Source organism: Ambystoma mexicanum, chromosome 2p (genome assembly GCF_040938575.1).
Source record: "Ambystoma mexicanum isolate Mex_15411 chromosome 2p, UKY_AmexF1_1, whole genome shotgun sequence".
Taxonomy (NCBI): domain Eukaryota; kingdom Metazoa; phylum Chordata; class Amphibia; order Caudata; family Ambystomatidae; genus Ambystoma; species Ambystoma mexicanum.
In genome coordinates, this window is record NC_090923.1 from 11,689,770 (window position 1) to 11,713,727 (window position 23,958).

General features: G+C 47.6%; 1 pseudogene; it reads left to right on the plus strand.

Annotated features, from left to right (window-relative positions):
- The window catches only part of LOC138566138 (zinc finger protein 850-like), a 251,467-nt pseudogene that overhangs the window by 20,813 nt on the left and 206,696 nt on the right, over positions 1 to 23,958 (plus strand).

The following is a 23,958-nucleotide window of genomic DNA, read 5'->3' on the forward strand; positions in this document are numbered from 1 at the left end:
TTGTAGACTTCGCTTTTAAGTTTAATGATTTTATTCTTATAGTTGTTGGCTAATAATTGGAATTGGCTTTTGTTTGCTAGAGTAGGCAATTTGAGACATTTGTTTTCAGCTGATCTTTTTAGGGCACGCAGAGCTTTGAGTTCAGGGGTGAACCAGGCGTTGTTATGTGTTCGTGGTTAGCGGGGCAATTTTTGGTATTACCCGAATTGTTCGTTTGCAATTGTTCGAATGCACAATTGACCGAATTTAAAGGGTCACAATTGACTTTTTCACAATTGACTGCACATATGTATATATATATATATATATATATATATATGTCAATTGTGAAAAGGTCAATTGTAATTCGAGCAATTGTCAAACAAACAATTCGTATACATCCCAATTTTTTCAATGGCTGCCAGCATAGTTTCTTTAAATTGGCTGGCCAAGGTTGACGGGTTGCATTCAGAGAGTGATGGAACCAAAATAGGGGCGAGTAGTGGTAGTATATTCTCTCTGGTGATGTTTTTGGAGTTTCTGGACAGGACAGTGGTAATAGGTAGTGACTGTATCATATTCTTAATAGTAATAGGAGAGGTAAAGGTAATGAAGTTGTGATCAGACCAGGGTGAAGGGGTATTGGATTGGATAACAGTGGTGCAGTTAGTATCAGCGAGCCAATCTAAGGTGCGTCCTTTGTCGTGTGTGGGGGCTGTAATTCTTTGTGTGAAGCCTAAGGCTTCGATAGAGTTGCCTAGGTGGAAGTCTCCCATGATGTTTGCTGGAGAGTGGGGTTTCATGTTGTGTGACAGAAGTGACGTGGTGTCATCTTCAAAGGTGCGATAGCACCTGGAGGCCTATAGATAATGTGGGAGGTGAGTGTGCAGGTAGGTGGGAGGGTGATTTTTAATGTGATGACTTCACCAGAGGTGAAGGGCAGTTCAGGTGCAATTCTTATGTTTGAGGAATCTTTAGCTATTAAGGCGATTCCTCCGCCTCTTGTAGTAGTTCTATCTTTTCTGTAGATTGTATAGCCTTCAGGGATGGCTAAGGAAAGGAGGGGACCTGATGCTGCATGAAGCCAGGTTTCTGTTACTGCTAGGTAGTCAAGGTTGTTTGTTTTTATGGCGTCTGCAATATCTAGGGAATGGGCTGTGATAGATCTAGCATTAGTAAGGGCACCTTTTAGGGAGATCATATTAGTGAGCTTGATAGGGTTGTTATCAGTGAGTTTGATTGCGTTGGTTGGAGAGGAGGCAGTGTTGGTTAGGGAGGAGGAGGCAAGGAAAAGGGTGTGGAGGCTGTTGGGATGGAGGGAGGCAGTCTTAGTTTGGTATGTTTGTTGGATGGTGTGTGGCATCAGTAATTTGATTATATGAGGGTGAGAGAAGCAAGATGATAATCTATGGTTCCTCAGATAACCTCTGATTGGTTGTGTTGGCCGCAGGGCAGTTAGAGAATGAGAAGCAGATGTTGAGGCTGTGGCAGTGGTGGTAAGGTTCTGCAGGGATTCAATATTGTGTAGTGGAGATTTATGTTGGGTCAGCCGATGTAGTGTTAGTAGTTTGTTAGGTCGTGGTTGGGGGATACGAGAGGTTAGTCTATTATTTCTCAAAATATCTGCTGATAGGTTTTGTGAGACAATGGTCAGCTGGAATTTGGGCAATGTGTGGAGAGGCAGGTGGTGTGATCGTGTGACTCCACCTTGATCTTGATGAAATGCGTAGGAGCCTTGTGTGTGCATCAGGGTTGTATGTATGGGTTGTGTGGGTATTGTGGAGTGCAAGTTCGAGGTTCCCAGTAGTCTTGGTGGGGGGTAGGCTATTGATGGTATGTGTGATGGTGGGGAATGGCGCGGCGGTATTGAGGAATGGTGTGGGGCATGGAAGTGGATGGTGTCGAGCACAGAAGAGACAAGCTAACCCTTTACCTAGTGGCAGATATGCACCTGAAGAGTAAGGCATGAGTGTTGCAGGATTCAGTAATGGCATTTTGTCAATGTGGTCATAGGCTGTTGACAGTATGGAAAGTATGGCCATTTTAAGGTGGGCGATTTCGGTAGTTTTCTGAAGAATATGGCCTTCACTGCTCAACTGTACTGTCGATTGCAGAGTAGTGAGACAGATGCAGACGACGGTGAATGCTGCATGGGCAAAGAAGTAATATTAGCAGCAGCAGTCGGGTTGGGCATCAGCCTTGCCTAGGTCTGACCCGCCCATCTCATCCACAAAAAACACCCCCCCAGGATAAGTCTCTCTTCTCCTTCAGAGATGTCTCCGAAACCGAAGTAATAGCCCTACTGAAATACATAAAACCTTCCAATTGCAAGGGTGATATCTGTCCTGCTAACATCATCAAAGATGGTGCAGACACACTAGTACCATTCTTGACAGCATTCATAAATGCTTCATTCGCATCAGGCATTGTCCCACCATGCCTTAAAGAGGCCTGGGTACTCTCCCAACAACTACCGTCCATCACCACCATACTCTTCCTTCTAAATATTCTCGACAAAGCTGCCTTCATGCAAATACAGGAATTCTTTGAACCTAACAGCATCCTAGGAAAGAGGCAATCAGGTTTCCGCCCAGGCGACAGAACTGAATCTGCCCTATTGGATCTAAAAATACAACTAGCTGAAATAAATGACGAACACAAAAAAGCTCTTCTCCTCCTTCTGGGTTTGTCTGCACCGTTTGACCTTGTGGACCATAAAACCCTCTGCAGAAACTCACAAACTCAGCCCAATTCACCCCTGAAGCCGTCAGATGCATCACCTCCTTCCTTGAAGGGAGAGCCATGAAGGTTTTCTCAAATCAGGCTTGTGTGGCACCCTACACCATTCACTGCAGAGTCCCACAGGGTTCCTACACCTCACCCACCTTGTACAATATATTTACCAAACCCTTTTTCGACAAGCTGGATACTCTCGGCATAGCATACACAAACTATGGCGATGACACCCAGGTCCTCCTCCCACTCTCTGGCTCATGCGAATAAGACTCAGAGACACTTCACAAGACCTATGCCACCATCCAAGCCTGAATGGCAGCCAATGGACTTCAACAGGGATAAAACCAAATTCTTCCTGGTCGGCCCCAAGGAAACGCGTACTAAAGTTAGTAAACAATACAGCGCCTTCAACATAGACAGCCCACAAATCACTGTCTCACCCTCAGTAAAGACAGTGGGGGTGTACCTCGACTCCACACTATCTGTGACATGCCATGTAAGCGCCATTGCCTCCTCGGCCTCATTCACAACTAAACTGATCTATGCAGGTAAACCCTAGCTGTCTACTCAGAACTGTCCCTCAATAGCCAGAGCCACCATTGGGGCAAAAGGTGACTACTGCAACGTTCTTCTTGCTGGCTCCTCAGCAAACAATATCAACAGAATACAAATCATTGAAAATAATGCCCTCGGAGCTGCACTGAACATTCCCGGTGGGAGCATATCTCCCATGCCAAGCGCAATGCTCACTGGCTCCCCATCAAAGAACGCTTCATATTCAAGTCCCTAGCCATAACCCACAAATGCCTCTCACTCACAGCCCCCTCCTGTCTCTCAGAAAAAGTAGTCCAAACCAGCTCCTCCAGACCCATACGATCCACATTACTCCAATCAGCTAATCATCCCCACCTTCAAAAGGGCTAAAGCGGGATGGTCCAGCTTCCCATTCTTAGCTCCCACACAATCGAATGCCCCCCTATTACCTTAAGGAATAAGGCCTACCACCAGTCCTTCCGCAAAGCCCTCAAAACGAGACTCTTTAACTAGTCCACATTACACCACTGGGTTCACCCAGACATCTGGTCCAGGAAGGTATGAGTTTTCCCCAGTTCCCCTGTACAGAGGCCTCCACCCACTGTAACTATGCCACAACCAACTATCACCTGTCTGGAACTAGGTTCATTGGAACCACGAACCACAGACATGCTGTCTTGCCAGGCTGTCTTTCCCTCGGTTTCCTGTAACTAAGCCTGCTTGTAACAGTGCCACAATGCCCTAGGGCCACTTTGTGCACTTTACACATGTAAAAAATAAATAAAATACTAGGGACCTGATTCAGGAGTGGAACGCGGTTCCTCTGAATCTATTTTAGGCTATGAGACTTAATGCCAAGCAGGGGGGGTAGTGGGTAGAGAATCCCCCACCCAACTGTAGGCCGTATATTTTATTAGTGCATTTAAACATTTTACCACTAAAAGTCTGCACCAATCGGGGACTGGGAGACCCATCGAAAAACTGTACATGTCGGCTAATAGTAAGGGAGGATCGTAAGCATTCTTTGCTAATATGTAGCTGGTACCCAGATTTGTGAACAGATTTGTTAAGGCCACTATTCTTGGATAATCAGATAAGGGACTGCAAATCAGCATTGTATTTTATTTGGAACTGTCCAGAACTTGGGCCTCATTATGGCCATGGCGCTCCCGTAATGAATGGTGCCGGTACGGGACGGCACCTTCACCTCAACTTCGGATGATGAGCCCAGCAGCGCCCACGTGGAAGTAGATGGATATATGAACATGAACCAGTGGCCTGGCATCCCATATGGAGCAAGCCCTACATGTATAGGGCTCCTCCAATCTGTATTGTAGAATTGTATTATATATCATGACGCCATTAGTAACTTTGGGCCTCATTATGAGGTGGACGGTAAGGGATTAACGGCGCCGGTAATGGTGCCGGAGCCGTCAACTCCTTACTGCCCCATTACGAGTCTGCTCGCGGGACCCGCAAAGGGCGCCTGGTAAAACCAGGCACCCTAAGCGGGTCCCGCTAGCAGAGCAGGGAGCTAACAACGGGCCCGCCGTTGTTGGCTCCCTCCCCATTCCCATTGAGCCCTATGGGGGCTCGAATGGGGAGGTACTGGGTCTGGGTTCCTCTAATGAGGAATTACCGGGTTCTCCAAGGTTGGAATGGTCTGGTAATTCCTCATTAAATCTCTATGCCACGCCACGTTACCTCAAAGGTCGTAATTACCCCCTTTGTCTGTTCTTATAATGTGCAGGATGTCCCTATGGAACTAAGAATGTTCTGCAACAGAATAGTTCTTTGCTGATGCACTTCTATTCTGTAGAAATAAATACTTGTTATCCTTGCAAGTGTCTCTTGTGCCTTTTTCCCTAGGTAGCTTTATTTTTTCTGGTGAGAGCGTGCAGGGGCGTGCCTTCACATGTCTCTCTGCCCTTCCGGCTCTCCCCTTTCCTTAGATGCATCTTTGTGCCCTCGGGTATAGGTCCCTGTGGGCCATTTGACTTGTTGCTTGGGACTTGTCTGAGGAAGGAGCCTCGGGCCGCTCCCCGCCTATAGACATTGGGCCTCATTACAAGTCCGGCAGGCTGCCGCCGGACTCGTAGGGATTTACCAGCACTGGCATTCCGTTACTCCCCATTCCCGTGGTGTCCGATAGGACTCCACGGAAATGGGGGCTGCAGAAACACCGGCACCATGGATTAATGGTGCCGGTGTTCCCGCGCCCGTCTGCAGCCGGTGGCGTTACGCCCGCCAGGTAAGACCTGGCGGATGTAACACCACACGGCCACAGAACTCGTAGTTAGCCAGTCCGGAAAACGGTGCGGTGCGGTTTTACCAGCACCGTTAAATCCGGACCGACTAACTTGTAATGAGGCCCAGTGCCATCTCCATACTTTGTGTATTGGGAGAAGGAGTTACACAGTAAGGGGGGAACATGTAAGGTGCTATTCCTTGGGGTGCACATGACGTTTGTATTTTGAGGGTCCTCTACTCATTAGTCCCTCTTCTCGTTTCTCCATAGCTTGATTGAAACTGTTTTGTATTTCTGATCTTCTGGTAACGTGCCAGGGTTTCCGGATTCAACTTTCCATCTAATTCACTGGGGAAGGCAGTGTGTTCTCTCGCTCGTCCTTGTTGTATTGGAAGAAATGTTCTTTTGTCTACTGGAGGGCACCAGCAAATCACCTAATGGTCCAACTGATTGACAACGGTAAGAACAGATTAAGTACCATCTTGTCTTTTCCGGTATTTGTATTTATTGTGGGGACGGGCATCACAACCATAAATATTTACAACAGGGACAACAGTAATCGAGCCTTTCCTGAAGCAGGTCATGTATATGAGAGTTAGCATTAATGAACAATTGATTTTAGGGAATAGAGGGCACAGTGACCACAGATGGCACAAGACACACAGCCGACATTAGTCCTGGGGATCAGAAATGTACACAGTTCTGGGGGCTTGTCTTAATGCTGTTACGAAAGGCCGCTTCACTGCGCTTCGCTTGCTCCATCAGTGTAAACAGGACTCGTTTTGAACAAAAGGAGTAAGCAAAATACCTCAATCTGGTATTTAGCTCTGACATATCAGGAGCGAGTGTGCCTGGATTCCATTTGCTAACTTTATGCAGCGAAATGAAGAAAAAAAGGCTTGTGACGGCTTTGAAGCCTGGGTAACTGTTTTGCACTACACAACTGAGGTAAATTCTTGTAACAGCAGTTTTGCCATTGAAATGGCAGGCAAGTGTTTTATTTGTGAAACAAGGCTGCAAAGTTAGTCTGTTCCTGCAGTTAATAGTCCTACTGTTTTTGTATCACGTGAGACCCCCGCCATTGTCTCGTTATACAGTAGGAAAAGTACATGTGGCACTCATAGGGCCTCATTACACGGTTGACGTTAAGGCAAAAACGATGGCGGTAAAGGATTACTGGCATCGCTAACCGCACCTTCCAATTACGACCCGCCTACCCGCTATTAGCGGCACCGCTAAGTACGGTGCCTCTAATAGCGCCATGGTCGTGGGCACACGACCCTTCATGGCGGCAATAGCGGAAATAGGAGTCCATTACAAGACATGCGAACATGCAAATAGCGGCATGGAGCAGTCTCAAAAAGCCCATACCGGCATGTCAGAAATAGCGGCATCGCGAACCACCTGTAAAGGGCCATGTGCAGTGTTCCAACCGCCACAGGTGCCCACAATCAGCACAGGTGGAGGCAATGGAGACTGGGCCAGCACAAAAGGAGCACACCACACCCATTCACACACCAAAATGATTCCAATACTAGCAGCATTACATGGGCTGGAGGACATGATTGCTTTGCAACAGCAACAACAGGCAGCACAGAGGAGACGCAGGAAGAGGAGGAGGGCGAGACAGGCACAGCAAGCTCCACCAGTGCATCTAGTTGTACCACAGAGGCAGCCACGAATCCCCGGGATCAGAGCCAGTCCATTCAACCTAATCCCTGAGCAGATACACACCCTGTACCGTCTGGACCGGGATACCATCACCACCATTGTGGACATGGTACACAACGACATAGTCAGCCTCATAGACATCCGTACTGCCATCCCCCCTCTACTGAAGGTGGTAACTGTGCTCCACTTCCTGGCCACAGGCACCTACCAGCATATGGTAGGGCAGATGCATGGCATATCACAACCAGTATTTTCACGCATGCTGAACCAGGTGCTCGATGCCCTGCTGAAGCACACAAGTGAACACATTTCCCTGCCACGGACTGCCCAGGACATCTCTAACACCAAGGTTGGCCTACATTCACTGGCAGGCATCCAAAGTTGCATCAGGGCCATCGACTGTACCCATGTGGAATTGGTTGTCCCACATGCCAATGAGGCAGTGTACCGAAACAGAAAGCAATACCACTCCATCAATGTGCAAATGGTATGTGACTCCAACAGATCATCACACATTGTTGTACCCGCTATCCTGGATCAACCCATGATTCAATGGTCCTGCGGAACTCAACGATACCACGCTACATGGAGCGACATGCTGGACAACGTTCGTGGCTACTTGGTGAGTAGCATGGCAAGCACATGGCATTGTGATGTGGGCAGTACATTCGGGGGCGTGAGAAGCATACTCCAACAGGGTGTGATTGGAGGGGGGAGAGAAGCATACTCCAAACGGTGTGATTTTGGGGGGGGGGGAAGCATACTCCAACCGGGTGTGATTGGGAGGGGGGGGAGAGAAACATACTCCAACCAGGTGTGATTGGCGGGGGAGAGAAGCATACTCCAACCGGGTGTGATTTGGGGGGATGAGGGAGGGGAGAGAAGCATACTCCAACTGGGTGTGATTGGGGGGGAGAGAAACATACTCCAACCGGGTGTGATTCGGGGGGGGAGAAGCATACTCCAACGGGGTGTGATTGGGGGGGGGAGAGAAGCATACTTCAACCGGGTGTGATTGGGGGTGGGGAGAGAAGCATACTCCAACCAGGTGTCATTAGTTGTCATGGTCAACTATGCCCATACAGAATCACACCACTTTTCCCCGAGGCAGCCCACACTGTACCTGACACATGGAAACCACATGCAAGTAGTAAGCTGCACAACAATGAAATAAACCCATTAACCCAATCATGCCATATCCATCAACATACACATTGCACATCAGACCATAACCTCTATAACACCGCTACGTGCAGCCAATATGGACAATGGAAACATACGCTGAAAAGCATCACAACGGAAATGCGACCTTGAGTGCATACAAAGGGATTACCTTTATCCATCATACTTATGCACACCCGTACACCACTACAGAAGTGCCGCATGACAGCATGGGGACATCAACTTCAGAATGGCAGTTCACTAGCAGTGTGGTCCAAACGGTGCCTGGACCAAAATACACAAATGACTGGACCTCACCCAGTACATGGCATCAACTGCCAAAGGCATGCACGGTGCATGTCCACTTGCAAGGACTACATCACCTTCCCACATTGCAGTTACTTTGATTACCTCCATGCATGCAGGGATTTGTGGATGTCATTCACAATGCAAAGTTGATTTGTGTGATATGTACAGGTTCCACTTGATGTAAACACTTAAACATACCCATTGTTGCACCCATGCAGGTGATGCTGGCTATCCCCTTAAGCGGTGGCTCCTTACCCCTATACGGAACCCACAGAACAGGCATGAAGAGGAATACAATCATGCACATAGCCGTACCCGCGGGGTAATTGAGCAGACATTTGGCCTTTTGAAGACACGGTTCCGGTGCCTCCGCAGGTCGGGTGGGGCACTCCTGTACGGGCATGAGAAGGTGGCCAAGATCACCATGGCATGTGTCATGCTGCACAATATGTGTATCAGACGGAATGTGCCACTGCCCCCTGACATTGAACTGCAACCACCTGGTGAGGATGATGATGGGGATGAGTAGGGAGAAGATGGGGCTGCAGGTCATGCAGGTGGTGTTGCCCAGGAGGGACGTGCTGTGCGCCAGCATCTGATAGACCAATTTTTCTAATACACATGGATGAATAGTGTTCAATGGATGTGTGTATTTAGGCACTGGGTTTTGTGGTGCAATGTACACTGTGCCCTGTCCACCAAAAAAGCACACATACACAATGAAATTGTCCACTCCAGTGATTTGTCATATCACCAGTGTGTATTAAATATTGTAAGTAAAAGAAGTGCATGGACCCAACAAAACAAACACCCTTTCCCCCTCCCCCCACAACACTCCCAATAACCCTTTCCCCCCTCCCCCCACAACACTCCCAAACATGGCTTGTACATCAGTGCTGTATAGCTGTACATGTGTCAGCAACATCTGGCTGGCCCTAGTTCCCATCCCCTCTGCCACCATTGGGGGGTTGAGAGGTTGTGCGCCGCATAGCCCGCAAGACCTGCGCCGGGGGCTGGTCTGCCTTAAGCTGGCAGAGGAGGTGCACGGTTGGTCCAGTGCCGGTGGGGGGGGTTCTGCCTGTCCATCGCGTCTGCTATGCGTGTGAGGACCTGCCTCACAAGTGACATTTCCTCACATAGCCGGTTGGTGCTGGCTTTTATGGCACCAGAGCAGTGATGTCTTCCTGCCGCTGTCTGATGATGGCCATGTCATGGCCTCTGTGTCTGCGTTGTGCGGTGGGTGCCGCACCTTGTGGTATTTGTCCAGCATCAGGTGATGTCACCGGTGGACTCCAGCACCCTGCCACAAATTCATTCCCAGTCTGGTCATGGCTGCTGGAATGTGATGTGGGGTGTGGGCTCGGTTGTTTTGACTGCTGGGGGCTCGGTGTATGGTGTTGAATGGGCGATTTACAAGTGTCCTCCACATCGGACATGGGTGCCGTGGCAGCTGCCTCGTCGATGGAGCTATTGGCAGCGGACAGTGTCCCTTCCGCGGGCGGGTGGATCGTGGGTGGGGGGGATTGCTGGAGTGGGTGCTGCAATTGGTTCAGGCGGACCTTCACGTCTTGGTGACGTGGGTGGCTTTGTGGGTTTGGCCCTCTGCGGGAGTGCAATCTTTCCAGTGCCCCTCGACGTGCTGGCCATGTTGCCTGATTCCATTCCCCTGGGCTGTTTCTTAGCGGGTGGGGCCTGCATCGCAGTGTCCTGCTCATCGCTGTCAGTTTGTGAGACTGTGGGGGACAAAGAGAGGGATGGCATTGGTGATTGGTCAACGTGCTTCATGCAGATGTTGTTGTTCCTGCTGTTCTATGCATTCAGACTTCATGTTTGGCCATACAGGTCGTTAGACAGTTGGGTGGGTCATTCATGCATGAGTCTGGGTGACACGTGTCTGTGGTGCTGCTTGCATGTGTGTGTGTCGGGATGTGCACCGCATATGGGCAGGGTTGTGTGCATGTATGTTTGATGGCCCCATCCATGAGATGATTTCAGGGTCACATTTGGGGGATTACCTCATGTTTCATAGTGCAGTGTTTTGTGTGGACACTCACCTCCATCTGACGATGTCGGCACACCGCGCTCCATTTCGCCCTACTCCCTCGATTGATTTGACCCCAATGGTGCTTGCACAGGTCTCCTCCCACTCCTGTAGTTTTATTGGGGATCCTCCACCGCCTCCTGGGCCCATGGCCAGCCTCCGGTTGGCAGCCAGGATGCTGCGTACACGGAGGCGTAGATCGTCCCACCGCTTCCGGACATCCTTCACAGTGCGGGAGGTGGAGCCTCCTCTTAAGCTGGCAGAGGAGGTGCACGGTTGGTCCAGTGCCGGTGGGGGGGTTCTGCCTGTCCATCGCGTCTGCTATGCGTGTGAGGACCTGCCTCACAAGTAACATTTCCTCACATAGCCGGTTGGTGCTGGCTTTTATGGCACCAGCGCAGTGATGTCTTCCTGCCGCTGTCTGATGATGGCCATGTCATGGCCTCTGTGTCTGCGTTGTGCGGTGGGTGCCGCACCTTGTGGTATTTGTCCAGCATCAGGTGATGTCACCGGTGGACTCAAGCACCCTGCCACAAATTCATCCCCAGTCTGGTCATGGCTGCTGGAATGTGATGTGGGGCGTGGGCTCGGTTGTTTTGACTGCTGGGGGCTGGGTGTATGGTGTTGAATGGGCGATTTACAAGTGTCCTCCACATCGGACATGGGTGCCGTGGCAGCTGCCTCGTCGATGGAGCTATTGGCAGCGGACAGTGTCCCTTCTGCGGGCGGGTGGATCGTGGGTGGGGGGGATTGCTGGAGTGGGTGCTGCAATTGGTTCAGGCGGACCTTCACGTCTTGGTGACGTGGGTGGCTTTGTGGGTTTGGCCCTCTGCGGGAGTGCAATCTTTCCAGTGCCCCTCGACGTGCTGGCCATGTTGCCTGATTCCATTCCCCTGGGCTGTTTCTTAGCGGGTGGGGCCTGCATCGCAGTGTCCTGCTCATCGCTGTCAGTTTGTGAGCCTGTGGGGGACAAAGAGAGGGATGGCATTGGTGATTGGTCAACGTGCTTCATGCAGATGTTGTTGTTCCTGCTGTTCTATGCATTCGGACTTCATGTTTGGCCATACAGGTCGTTAGACAGTTGGGTGGGTCATTCATGCATGAGTCTGGGTGACACGTGTCTGTGGTGCTGCTTGCATGTGTGTGTGTCGGGATGTGCACCGCATATGGGCAGGGTTGTGTGCATGTATGTTTGATGGCCCCATCCATGAGATGATTTCAGGGTCACATTTGGGGGATTACCTCATGTTTCACAGTGCAGTGTTTTGTGTGGACACTCACCTCCATCTGACGATGTCGGCACACCGCGCTCCATTTCGCCCTACTCCCTCGATTGATTCGACCCCAATGGTGCTTGCACAGGTCTCCTCCCACTCCTGTAGTTTTATTGGGGATCCTCCACCGCCTCCTGGGCCCATGGCCAGCCTCCGGTTGGCAGCCAGGATGCTGCGTACACGGAGGCGTAGATCGTCCCACCGCTTCCGGACATCCTTCACAGTGCGGGAGGTGGAGCCCACTGCACTGACTTTACGGGCCACCTCTGTCCAGATCTCCTTTTTCTTTATTAGGGTGGGACGCTGCATGTCATTGGCAAACACCACCTCTGCGTTGGTAGCAAGCGTGTCAGCATTGTCAGGTCTTCATTTGAAAAGCGCTCCTTGCGCTGTCGCTCGGCTCCTTTTATTATGGCCTTGGGCATTCTCAGTGGGTCTGTGGATGATTTTGGAAAGGTCTGGTGTGGCTGCAGGTCCTGGGAGCAGAGGATGGCAATGGATTAAATTCCAATTAGATCAGACCAGGCGATAAAGGATGGACCCGCTAAGGGACCTCGTAGTATGGCGGTAAGGGATTACCGGCACTGGTCTCCTTAACGGTGCCCGGTATCCCTTACCGCCCTACTCAGAATGAGGCCCAATATATTTGGTAGGAGGAGCTTATTCGAATAAATGGGAAATCACGTCTTCGGAAACCATGGTTATGCAAAGCAGTCACATTTGTCTCTCCATTGTTTCAAGATGGAGCACCCATCGTATTTAATGAGTTTAGACAAAGATTTTCTTTACACGGTTCAGTTCTTCCTCAATTTGTGATAATGATGGATGCAGTAATGGCAAATATATATACACGCTGGGTGTAATGAGGATTTATCTGGAGCATGATGGACTCAAATATTTCGATATTATTTATTAATTGTTTATTTCTAGAGCTTTGGTAGCCCACGGGCATCGGGGCGCTAAAACACACACAAAGCAGTGAACATGAAGGACAGGACAGAGGGAAGGAACTCTTGGGGAAAGGGAATTACTTGAACAGGAATGTTTTCAGAGATTTCCTGAAAGTCCTTGACTCGGGTTCACCTCTTGTCAGTAGGCAGGGAATTCCAAAAGCTTGCAGTTCTTACTGGGAAGGATCTTCCCATGGTACTTGCACGCTTGTAGCCAGGGCAGATGATCTGTGTTTTGTTTGTTGATCTCAGATTTCTAGTTGGATGCTAACGAGATATTAAAGCTTTAAGGTAGGCTGGGGCAGAGCCATAGATGCATTTTTGGGCCACTGTTCTGATTTTGAAGGTGATGCATTCCTTGATCGGGAGCCAATGTAATGTCCTTCTGTGGGTGGAGATGTTTTCCCATTTTGTAGTTTTGTTTGACAATGCATACAGTGTTGTTTTGCAGTACTTGGCATTTTTTTATATTGCAAATTGAAGCTCCAATCAGGAGTGAGTTGCAATAGTTAAGTCTCGAGAGGATGGTGGCTCGAGTGATAATGGCACAGTGGTTTTCTGTCATGCCTGCGCCATGGGCGCACACATTTGCAACCATCATGGACTATTTGTTATTCATTTATCTTCAGAATACTCTTGGAACAACCCCTATTCACACTTTGGTACTTAATTCCCATTTGCGTGACTTTGGTGCCTTCTTATATAACTCAACTAACTACATGTACCACAATGCACCTTGCTACAGCTATCAATTCCTGGCCATTCCCATTCGTCAGCATTGGAACCACAATCCCCAGAAGCCCTAGGGATCGGTGCTGCTTCCACCATCTCAGGACCAGAGAGGGAGGAGGCAGATTGTATTCAGGTGTGCTGCTCCACGTTAAGGCTATTGACGTTGGTGGTTCTTGCCGGTCGGGTGGAGCTTCTGTTTAGGAATCTGTGCATACGATAGCTAGGTGCAGCATTATTTAAAGCTTTGTAAACCAGGGATGCAACTTTTAAATGGATTTTATTTTGGGTAGACAGCCAGTTGTTTTGGTGCCTAATCTTAGAAATATGCAATCTTTTAGGCACGCCAAGAGCTGCTCTTAAGGCATTGTTTTGTAAGATTTGAATTCTGTGGATGATAGATTTGTTGGCACCTATGTATAGGGCATTGCAATAGTCGAGCCTAGACAAGATCAATGCTCTAGCTAAAATAATACAGTTGTCATCTGAGAGAAAGTGTTTACCTGCTCTAATGAGCTTACAAATGTAAGCTGTGGCTGATGCCATAGATTTCACCTGTTTATCGAAGGAGAGAGTGGAATCCAGATAAAAGCCAAGTGTCTTCACCTCCTTGGACACCGTGATATTGCCATCAATCTCAAACAAGGTGTAGACTTGGCCTCATTTTTTAATATTAGCGTGAGTTCCCAGGATGATTAGCTCTGTTTTATCATCATAATTCAGGCATAGACCGTGGGTTGCCAGCCATGCCTGGATGATTAGATACACCCTATTTACCAAGGCCAAATCCTTCTTGTAATCCCCGGAAAGTAGGAGGAGAATCTTGGTATCGTCGGCATAATTAGTGTAGGTGATGCCAAGAAGGTCCAGATCATCAAAAAGGGCTTAGTAATTATGTTTTATAAGGTGGGGGAGACGCAGGACCCCTGGGGAACTCCACATAGAATGGGGATCGGATCAGCCACTGCCGGGGGGGAGAACACCCTCATAGTCCTGTCACTGAAAAAATGTGCAGCTGAATCTAGGTGGCTGCAAAGGACCTTGTGGTCGACAAGATCGAATGCAGCCAAAAGGTCCAGCAACAGGAGAAGGGCTGTTTTACGTTTGTATCGCAGTTCATCTATTTGTGCCTTCAAATTGATAAGGGCAGTCCCAGTAACATGTTGGGGACGGAAACCTGATTGACATGCTCCTAAGAGTTTATGTTGTTCCAAGAATGTTTGAATTTGGTTATAAGCAATTTTTGTCCAGGAATTTGAGCAGGAATGGGACTGTCGTGAGGGGGCGGTAGTCTGTAGGCATAAGTGGGTCTAGGGTTTGCTTTTTGAGCAGTGGTAGTACCCAAGATTGTTTCAGGTTGGTAGGCACGGCACCCGTTGCGAATGAAGCATTGATAAGTTTTGATATGAATGGGGAGAGATCTCTGGCAGCATCTTTTATAAACTGGGCCGGGCACAGGTCGCCTTGGCAATTGGATGGCTTGAGAGAGAGGTTTTTGAGAACATGAATCGTACAGCTGAATCCTGTTCCTTTTAAAAGGGGCCCGGTGCTCAAGTTGTTGGTCTGGGATGGTTGATTGAGAGAGGCTTTTTTCTTAGCTATTTTCTTTTGGATCATAGTTACTTTATTTGATAGTGCTTGTTGTATATCTGAGCACCATGTTGTATCTTTGGAGTATGTCTCCGGGATAGGGATGGGTTACTTTAGTTCCTTGAGGATGGTGAACAGTTCCCTCATACTTGAATTAGCATTAGATATACGCTTGTTATAGGAATTTCGCTTGGCCAGGTGGATTTCCTTTTTGTAGTGGTAGGAGATTTCCATTAGTTATTTTTGTGATCTTCTGAGGGGATTAGCCTCCATGCAGTTTCACAACTCCTCTTAAATTGTCGTAAATCCTTTAGTTCGGGGGTGAACCATTTATTTAGATGGGATTTGGGTTTATTCGGTCTGAGTTTTAGGGGGGTAATGTTATCAAGGGTGGTTAACATAATTTTATTGTACTCGTTGACGAGTATTTCCGGATCTAGATGCTCTGCTAATCGGTTAAGCGTGGGTAGTATGGCAGGAATCACTTTATGATATGATATGGCATTTGTAACACGCCTATACACAAGTGTTTCAAGGCGCGACGAGGCAGGGGGGGAAACAAGGGGAGACAGACAACGATCCTACTAGGCCAGGTGTCATTCAGATCGCGCAAGTGAAAGGGTAGAGTGGAAGGGAAAAGTGCAAGGGGGAAAGGGAGAGGGGAAAGTGCAGTACAGGGTTAATAGCATACAGGATAAATAACAAGGGCCAGCTAGTGGCAAGTGCGAGGTAAGTGCAGACAAGTGCTGGGAAGGGGGGCTGTAGGGATACAGACACAGACCGGCAGTGCAGGGGTAGCCAGGGAGGCAGTGCAGGGGAGAGTGGCTGGGCCAAGGACCGAGAACGGTGAGAGGCCCTTTTGCAGATTAGTGCAGTTTCAGTAATTTTAGCAGGGGAGTGGGGGAGAGAAAGCGGAGGCAAAGAGGAAGGTTTTGAGGTGCTTCTCCTCAAGTTTAAGGGAGGCAGGAAGGCTGTTCCAGAGGGAGGCCCCTGCAGTGGAGAGAGATCTGCCACCAACTCGTTGTTTGGAGAAGCGGCTGACCCTGAGGGAGTTGGAGGCGGATGAGCGAAGAGCTGGAGAAGGAAGATATTTAGGAAGAGAGAGTTGAAGGTATTTTGGCCCAAGGCCCCAGAAGTCCTCCTCGCAGTCACCGGGAGCCAGTGTAGTGATTTCAGTTCTGGAGAGATACGGTCCCTGGGCTTGAGGCCAAGGACAAGTCTCGCAGTCCTGTTCTGGATGAGTTGCAAAGGGGCGGAGAATAGAGGCAGGCAGATTTAGATAGAGGCTGTTACAGTAGTCCAGCTTCGAGAGAACCAGGGCTCTGGAGACATTGAGCTTCTGGGGGAAGAAGAGGAAAGGAAGGATACCTCTGAGGAGGTGTAGCTGGTAGTGCGACTTCTTAGAGACGTCGGATATGTGAGGAGAGAAAGACAGTGTGGAGTCGAAGATGACCCCGAGGTTTTTTGCCTTGCAGGTAGGAGCAGGAAGAGTAAAATTATCGGTAGTGATACTCTTTTTATTCCTTATTGGACATGGCGGGGCCATGGTGGGAGCTGGAGAGAGTGGTTGGTCTGGAGGTGGAGAGTTCAAAGGACACGAGAAAATGGTCTGTCCAAGATTGTGGGGAGATGGAGTTGATGTTGGCGTTGAGTTGTAATCTGCCAGCCAATAAAGGATTCTACCTTTGGTATGAGTGTGTTCGAAGATTATTTGAGTTATGCCCAATTCAGAAAGAATATTGGCAATGGTGGTGGCGTATTTATCCGAGGGGTCATTGTATCCCAAATTAAACTCCCCTAGAACAAATAATTGTGAAGATATTTTAAGGTTATTGGAGAGTAGGCTGTGGAAATCCTCCTCGAAGGTTCCTAAGGGTCCAGGTGGTCTGTAGATAAGGTGGGTAGTCAATGTCTGGGAGTTAGAGTTAAGTAGAAGAGGTTTGATGGTGAGCGCTTCACATGATTCAGACACTAGGGTGGGTGTAGTTCTCATACCAAGGCTGGTCTTAGCAATGTTGGCAATGCCGCCGCCTCGCATATTAGTTCTATCTTGTCTCATTATGGTGTATCCATCAGGGATTCCTAATGAGAGTAGGGGTCCAGCTGCGTCGTGGAGCCAAGACTCTGTGATAGCAAGAAAGTCCAGATTATCGGCCGATATTAGGTCGCAGATATCTGTGGCATGTGCGGTAAGGGATCTGGCATTTATTAATCCTCCATTAAGCGCGGAGTTCGCTACAGTGGATTGGGTAGGTTTAATTTTTGTAGGAATAGTTAGAGGTCTCATAATATTAGGGTGGGTGATATTTACCTTCTGGTTAATGTATCTTTTGTTGGCGGGGGATAGGGTTCTAGTTAGGGGCTCATGGAGTCATGTGAGTCTCTCTCGGAGTCTAGAATTTCTAAGGGGTAGACTACATGGATTACTTTGAAGGCAACTTGAGGGACTCGGGTCAGGGCGATCCATGGTGGAGGGGTTACTGAGAGAAAGATGGTAGAATTGTGTGGAGCTCTCTTGTTGGTTGTAGGGTGGCTACTGTGACATGTCTGAAGGAAATTGAGCAGTAGACATAAATGGGTTAAGAGGCTACCGGTTATAATGCTCATGATGTGATGTTGCCTGGATGGTGGCATACGAAGGCGTACAAGTGTCACTGAGGGCAGTTAGTGCAAGCTACAATAGGCTGGAACAAATAAGCTCAGGTTGGTACCTAGTTGGCGTAAGGTTGTCTAAATTCAAAATAGGTATGGTGGACTGCGATAGTCTACATTCAACGTAGGCACAGTGGGCTAGATTCAACATGGGCACAGTGGGCTAGATTCAACATGGGCACAGTGGGCTAAGTTCAACAAAGGCACAGTGGGCTAAATTCAACATGGGCACAGTGGGCTAAATTCAACATGGGCGCAGTAGGCTAGATTCAACATGGGCGCAGTGGGCTAGATTCAACATGGGCGCAGTGGGCTAGATTCAACATGGGCGCAGTGGGCTAATTCAACATGGGCGCAGTGGGCTAAATTCAACATGGGCGCAGTGGGCTAAATTCAACATGGGCACAGTAGGCTGAAATGAGCATAGGCACAGTGTGATAGATGCAATACGGGCAAAGGGAACACGTGAGTGGAGGGGGAGCAGTTGCAAGGCGGAGAAAACTCAAAGGCACCAGCTTTCGTGATGCAGTAATAGCGGCACACAAATACAAGTATCACACTAGGCAGTGTGTGATCAGTCAAGGAGGGTTACTAAAAAGAAAGCGGCGATGCAGCACTGTCAATGATAGGTCGCTGAGGTAAAAACTAGAGAGGTGTGCAAAAAAAACTTGTATACAATTGTACGGGAGCATGTTTTAAGCATACATTGAGTTAGCAGGAGCGGTAAACATGTTAAAGATAAACAAGTAATGACACAGAATGCAGTGGCAGTAAGGTTGTGTGAGGAGCGGCAGTGTATTGCAGCGGTGCCATGAGGAATGCTCTTTGGGTAGTGGGCACAAGTGCATATTAGCGTTTATTTAAAAACAGGCAGTGGGATGAATAGAACAAAGATAGAGGGCCTCATTACGAGTATGGGGGCATGGCTGCCTCCATACCGGGTACCAATACCGGGTTCTGTGAATGAGGAATTACCGGGTCATTCCGACCTTGGAGGACCCGGTAATTCCTCATGCACAAAACCATTCCCTATTTCCATTTGAGCCCCCATAGGGCTCAATGGGGATGGAGCTAATAACGGGCCTGTTACCATCACAAAAGGTAAGACAAAGTTTGCAAGTATTGATCCAATCGGTCTGCTGAATCTTTAGTTTTGCTTTTTCGGGGTTGGATAACAACAGATCTATAGTTATGCCAGCTTTTGCAAGGATATAGTAGGCTTAATTCAACCAGATATTCACAAATACATATTTAGATGTAAAAACATATTTTAAAAGGTTTTTTAGCAGTACATTTTCAGTTGTGGATATCAAGTATTTTCTAAATAAGGAGCACAGGCGCCAGCTGTAATGCGCCTGGAGAGAGAGCAACCCCAACTCATATCTCAGCCAGGGTATCGGTGTACATTGGGGCAGGTGGAGCACTGAACGCCAAAATTTAGCTTCCCATGGATGGAATTCAAAGGAGGACTCCGTAGGCAAGGATTCAAGGCCATAAAGTAATATTGGAACGATTTTCTTTGTCCAAAAATGCCATGCTGGCAAGATAGAGAATTTGCCATATTTATGCATAATAATGCAGGCTTGGGAAATGGCTGAAATTAACTTGTTCTCCACCCGCTCCAACTGGCCATGTGCTTTCAGATTTCTGTCAAAAATCATACCCAAGTAACAGTAGTTAGGTACTCTCTCAATCGGGGTAGAGCCAATGGTCCAAACAAATGACAATGGTCCTGCGCGTCTAAGGGAGTATTGTACAATCTGAGTTTTCGTGGAATTGATCGAAAGTTCATTCAATGTTACATACTCCTGGAACACGTTGAGTAAGCGCTGTAGTCCGACTTGAGTCCTAGAAATTAGGATCAAGTCGTCGGCATACATGAGTGATTGAATTTGATGGGTGTTCAACTTGGGGGGAATCTGAAATTACCTTTGACCAGGGGCGTTGCTAGGGGGGGGTTAATGGGGCTATAGCCCCTGATCTTTTGGTTGTAGCCCCGGATAGAATCTCTGGAGCTACAGCCAAAAGACTAGCTAGCCCCGAGTCCCAACAGTTCTGACATCAGCTTAGCCCCGGGTCTTTTCCAGACCTAGCAACTCCCCTGCCTTTGACATTGGCTCTTTAACATCATGTATGTAATAATTAAAGACGGCAGAGGCCAACGAGCACCCCTGCTTTAGTCCCCGAAATGTAGGAATTTGAGTCATCTAGGGTGATTCGAATTCTGACAGATGTTGCATAGTGAAATGAATAAATAATATCTAGCAATGAAATCGGACAGTTGTCTCTTTTTAGTTTATTCACCAATAAGAGGCGGCTGACTGAATCGAAAGCTGCATTCAGATCGATAAATGCAAAAAAGATCTGATGTTTAATCTCCTGACATTGGGCTTTTATGGTTGATGTTCGTTCCCATGCCCGCCATAAACCCCGTTTGACTGGCGTCAAAAAGATGACAGGTCTTTGTCCAGCTGTTAAATTCGCGAAGTACAAGCCCAGTAAAGATCTTGCCAGGTGTCTCTAGTAAAGCTTTAGGGCGGTAGACCACCGGGACAGATCGATCACCTTTTTTGAAAATAGGAATTATTATAGAGCACTTCCAAGATAACGGGATGGTACGTGTGTATAATATGTCTTTGAAGATTGTTGACAATATATGTGCCCATTTCTGTGGATGTGTTTTAAACTTTTGATTCGATAACCCACCTGGACCTTCTGCCCTCGAGGAACTGATCTTTTGTATGATATGATAGATCGTTTCATAGGAAGCTTCCACATGCCAAGATGAAATAGATGCTGATTCGTAAACACATTCAGCAGAATTTAGGTCGGCATCAAGATTTGTAAAATATTTGACCCATCCTTGCTCCGATACTCCATTGAGCTGGGTATCTGCCTGCTGATGGCAAGTATGGTTGTTTAACAAATACCACATGCCAGAAGAATTCTTGTTGCGCATTGCGAGCGCCATGGCTTCGATATCTTGCTGGAATAGAATTGACTTTCGGGCACGCAACCAGTTCTTATATTTGCATTTAGCAGATTTAAGTTCCACCCATTTAAGTGCTGATGTTGACATTAGAATTTGTTTTTTGGTCAACCTGAATTCCGCTCTTCTTTTTCTAATGCTAGAGTCAAAGGCATGTGGATGTCTGATGATGTTACGCTGGGGAATTGTAACTGTTTGTGCAAAGGAGCATAGCAAATCTCTATATTCATTTCTACCGAATGCGTTGAAATTGACAGTAACCAGATGGTCAAACTCATTCAGTTTATTTGCGTTCCATCCGAGACAAGAACGCGAACTGTTAACTTCCATATTACCACTATAATAGGCATTGCTAGGCTTTGGCATCATAACTATATTAATATAGAGAGACAACAAACTATGATCACTCTTAGGGTGATTTTGTATGGTTAGTGATTCAATCTTTTGGAATAGTTTGGAGTCAACAAAGATGTAATCACTTATACTGGTGGATGAACCGCGATGCCATGTATAGTGGGCTGGAACATCCCCTTGCACTGAACCATTCACCATGTAGTAATTTCGCTCCCTCATAAGTGCCATCCACTTTTGCGCTGCTTGGCTATGTGATCTAAGTTTCTAGCAATCTAAATTTAGATCGCCCAATAAGATGGTATATGTTATCGAGTTGTCCAGTGTAATAAGCTGTAGGGTGTCTCTAAGATCAGAAAAAAAGGTGTCATCGGGCATGCTAACAACATTTCAATAAATGTTAATCACAGCTAGAATTTGTGCACCGTGAATGATCTTAACTAACTGAATGTGTGGTCCAACGGAAGCCCATGGCAAAATGGAAAGACCAACTTGAATGTTGACAGCAACCAATAATCCTGATGATGGCCGGCCACCCATTGGAATTGCTGGAATTAGGGACAATTCATAGTTGTCCCAGAGTGGTGATTTAGTTAGCCAAGTCTCTTGCAATGCTATGATGTGATAAGAATCACACATCTCTCTAAATGAGGTAGATAGGTGACTGTGGCCTCTGGAATTCCAGCTGACAATACTTAATTTTGTTAGATTAGTACTTTTTAGTTGTTATTGCTGTGCACTCTCAGACACCCAATTCTCTCTGGTTTCTCGACGTGTTCCTTGATAGATCTTAGGCAGTGTAGTATATAATTTGGATTTCGGTATGGTATATTCCGAGTCCTCAGCTAGCAGAAAAACCCATGTCAAATAGGAGCATTTTATTGCACCATATTGAGTGCCAGACCACGCCTGATGGGATCCAAAGTCTGACTATAGAAAGTGGTGAGTCAGTTAGAAATTCAATCTGGTCTATGTTGGACATATCTTCTATTTCGCCAAATATATTTAGCACACTTTGTCCATTTAGGTCATACACGGGGTGGTCTCCCTCTCTGCATTTTAGAATCAGCGTGTGAAACTTTGCGCATTGTGGATGTAAATGCCGTGAAGGGAGCTGGGTTTCAGATTTACGGGAAGGCCATTTCAGAGTGGTAGGGGTTTTAAGGCAATCGAGTGGCCATGCATTCTTTTGCAACTGCTCATCCCTGGAATTAGCTGAGTGATTAAAGGAAGTAGGGCCAGGCTAATTACCAGCACCTTGTGCCACTTCAGACGGGCAATGAGGCTGACCAACTATTTGGGAAAAAGTTTTTGCAAGATGAGTGGCTAGATAATCGTCCACTCTTTTCCTAAGTTCGTCAGTTACAGTCTGGAACACAGAAGGGTCCACTAGGTGAGGCTGTTGTGGTAAAGGCGCGAAGGATTCTGATTTTGGCTGAATCAAAGGAGCCTTTGTCGGTTGTAATGACACTTGCGGTTTCTGGGACCCAGATTTAGCTGTTATTTGTTGGACAATACCTGGCATCGACTTGTTGCAAACAAAGGCGCAGGCAGTTGGATTTGGTTTTTGGGAGGAGCTTTCCTACGCCTCACGCAAGGAGTGAACTAGTTGTGATAAAGGAGAAAGAATCACAGTGGACCTTGGGTTAGCACTGGAATTGAAAATTGCAAGTGATGGCTGGCCTGTCACTCCCGCTGTCCTGGGTTGCTCTAATTCGCCTCTGGCAAGACTGATGGATTGGTTGGTGCAGGTAAGAATGCCGGCTTACACAGAGTTTTGAAAAAGGTATTAAGAATGCTTTTTGGATTCATGGTGCCAATCATATTTTTTGTTTTTTTTTATCGGAATGGCCGATTCTTTATTTTATTTTTTATTATAGTTGAGCTTCGGGTTTCTGGATTTCAGCTGTTGAAGGTGACTTTGCCCTTCATTCACAATCGGTTGTAAATTTGGCGTCTCTACTAGTCGAGGTGGAACCTCAGTGCCCAGAATTGGAATCGGCAGCAAGGGAGTGGGGTTACCCATGTGAGACGCCACCGGTCCTATAATGCCCGGAATTGGCGGAAGAGGGCAAGGAACCAAGGCAGCAGGAGTGACCACTTGTGGAGTATGAGATGGTGTTCGTGCACTGGGTCTATTTAGGTCACCGTCAGCCAAGTGGTTAGAAATCAAGATAACAGACTCTTCGGGACATCCCTGGCTTTGAGGAATATTTGACAACTGTTGTGAGGACAACCATTTCATCAAGTCTTCAAATTGTAGGGCTTGATGGGTGACTTTGGAGTCCAACGATTCAAAAAGTTTGCACAGACTGTATACAGCGGTGTTAAGTGCTGAGAGCACTGGTGGAATCATTAAAATAGTTTGTGCCAAGGTATCAGTTGGATAAGGGTGACTCGGCCGAGGAGTCGGCATTGCAAAGGATTTGAGCATAGGCAAGTCATTCGCGTGGGGAGCGCTAGGACTAGGTATATAATCAACCCCTCGAGAGGAGGGATCAGACCCACGTGTGCTCGCATGGATTGATAGCGCAACTGAATCGGATCATAGTTGTGGAAATGCAAGTGGAGAAATTGACAGCTTTGACGGATGCAAAATATGACATTTTTTGGTGGATTCCATCATCGTCAAGTCAGAGATTGGTTGAGTGTTAACGGGCCTCACAGTAGTAAATTTGGATACATTAAGTTTCCTGATGGTTAAAGGGGAGGGTGTATGTACTTCACATGATGAGATGGTAGCG